Below are 2,969 nucleotides of genomic sequence, written 5' to 3'. Positions count from 1 at the left end.
AAAAACCTTGGAATACAAAGTGGATGTTATTAATGTTGAAGAACAGCCATTTGAGGTAGATGAAGTCACCCTCCACCTAGTGATATATAACTGTACCTTCTGCAGGGAACAGAAGACTTACAGAAGCTACTAACTTACACAGCAGCAGGAAAGGTTTAAGGGAAAGCTCCTTCTGGTCAAGTGAATGGAATCTCTAGCCTGGGAGGTGACCTAATATTCCAAGCTACCCAAACACACAAGGGTCAACCCTCAGAAAGGCAGGGCCACTGCAGGGAAAGTAGGCTCACCTTAAGCCATGCTGAAGTGATAGGTGGGATAATCATCCCTTTACTGAGATACTATACTTTGCCTTTCAAGAATTCTCATTCCTTAGTGCAATCCCTATGAGCCACCATAAGGTTTAGATGGATCTGGCTGCCTTTCTGCATAAGTATTGTTTTTTCTTCTTCTCTTTATTTCCAGTGCTGGTGAGTGTCTGAACCTTTTCTATCTTCCTTCCTTCCTTCCTTCCTTCCTTCCTTCCTTCCTTTCTTTCTTTCTTTCTTTCTTTTGTTCTTTCTTCTTTCTTTCTCTCTGTTTCTTTCTTTCTGGTTTCCTTATTCTTTATTTATTAATTAATTTTTATAATTAATTCTTTTTAAAACATTTTATTTATTATTCTTACTTTATGTGTGAGTGTTGCCTGCATGTAGGTAAGTGCACCTGTGTCACGCAATGCCCATGGAGGACAGAAGAGACTATTGGATCCCCTGGAACTGGAGTTACAGACAGTTGTTAGCTGCCACGTGGGTGCTGGGATTCGAACCTGGGTCTTCTGCAAGAACAGTCAGTGCTTTTAAGTGCTGACCATCTCTCCAGCCTCTCCTTACTCTTTCTTTAAAGCTTGCCTTCTCACCATGTGGCCTCCTGACACCATGGCTGACCTCCATGCTGGCTTAACTCAAGCAGCATGGCTTTTTTCCTTCTCCTCTCCATTCTCCTCCTCTGGCAGCTGCCAAAATGTGCAGTTTGTCTGCCTAAGGTTTCTCTTTTAAACTCAAATCAATTGTCATACAACTTCTGTTTGAGTCCATTCTTAAATTATTTTATTAATGAGACTAAGATCATCAAGATGGAATCCCAATTTTCTGGTATCATCTTGCAACCATGAAGGGACTTCCCAAAATTTCTGGTAACATAATATTTAAGATAGATTCTGGGGCTCCTCCTGATTTGTGCCTTCTGGTTTTCATGTGATCAGTTGAATCACCACCATTTCTAGCAGATGGAAATTTTTTGTGAGTTCTATATTTATCACTGAACCTATTGTGAAGAAAAAAAACTGAATTTTTCACTAATATATGCTTTGGAGATTTTTTAACTACCTGCTTCTTAATTTAATGCTAGCATTATTCAGTGATAACAGTGGCATCTGTATGTATATACATATGCAGACACATGTACATGTTGCTCTAGTTACTTTTCTGTTGCTGTGATAAACACTGACCAAAACCAACTTGTGGAGGAAGGGGTTTATCTGGCTCACAGTGTAGAGTCCATCATTGAGGGGAATCCAGAGTATAAACTCAAGGCAGGAGCTTGAAACAAAGTCATGAAGGAACACTGATTACTGGCTTGCTTCCCCTGGCTTGCTCAGCTACATTTCTTATACAGCCCAGGCCCACTTGCCTGGATGATGCAACCCATAGTGGGCTGGTTCCTTCTACACCAATTAGCAATTTAAAAAATGCCTTATAGACATTGCTAAGGTCAATCTGATGGAAGAAATTCCTTAGTTGAGGTTCCCTCTTTCCAGATAGCTCTAGTTTATCTAAAATTGACAGAAACTAACCAGCACACATTTGTATGTATGTACCATGTAGCTGATTCCTAACATAGATTTTAAAGATTTCCATTTTACAATGATGCAAGAGCAATAAACATTCAGGAGAAACCACAGTTTTAATTTTAATTTTTTTTGTGTGTGTGGAATAATGCTAAGGATAATACTAAGGACACACCCTCACAATGCCAGGCAGTGGCAGTGACCCACATTTCCCAGTAGGCTATGCAATCAAGAGAGGAAGTAACTAATATTTTATGGTGTGTTGTGTTGTTAAACTATGATATTCCTAGGTTAGTATATTTAACACATTTTGACTTAGGACATTTATAAGATACAATGGGTTTATGTTATAACCACAGTGTTAGTGGAGGAACATCTGGATCAACCATAAAATAAAAAACAGAACCATATAATGAGAATGTTTCAGCTTTTCTTTATGAACTTTATGATAGTACAGTTCAGCCTCTAGTTCTTTTTCATTTTTTTCAAATAATAACAAGGATCCATATTTCCACCCACCCTGAAAACTATGGTTCAATGACTTCACACATTTTGAAGAATATGGTATAGGCCATTGTCGGCTGACCCAGTACTAGCCAGCAGTGGCAATGGTCTTCAGTCCTTCCATTGTCACTCAGTCTTTATGAAATTAACTTCAGGAGTGCTCTCATTTGAGTGCATTATGTTCATCAGCAAGGGCCACCCATGTTGTCATTTCAAGGGAGGTGCTTGTTATTCTAAGTTTGGATAAAGTAGGGAAAAGAGAAACAAGTTATTGCTGAACACCTATTAGATTTGATCACATGGCAAAATAAACACTTGAATTGTATATATATCTCCCATGGTAAAAGATAAGTCCATGTCAGAAACCAAAAATACAGGGCTGGGGAGATAGTTCAGTCTGTAAAGTGCTTGCAAAGATCTGAGTTTGATTCCCAGAATCCACATAAAATCTGGATGTGGTGGCACTGCTTATAATTCTAGTGCTAGAGAAGTGGAGACAAGTGTATCCCTGAAGCTTAATGATCAGCCAGCCCAGCCTAATCAATGATCCCCAGGTCCCAGTGAGAAATTCTGTCTCAAAAAACAAGATGGATAGCCATCTTGAGAACATCACCCAAAGTTGACCTCTGGCTTACATAAA

The sequence above is a fragment of the Nannospalax galili genome, unplaced genomic scaffold (genome assembly GCF_000622305.1).
Source record: "Nannospalax galili isolate Female #2095 unplaced genomic scaffold, S.galili_v1.0 scaffold85, whole genome shotgun sequence".
Lineage (NCBI taxonomy): Eukaryota > Metazoa > Chordata > Mammalia > Rodentia > Spalacidae > Nannospalax > Nannospalax galili.
This window is presented reverse-complemented; position numbering follows the sequence as displayed.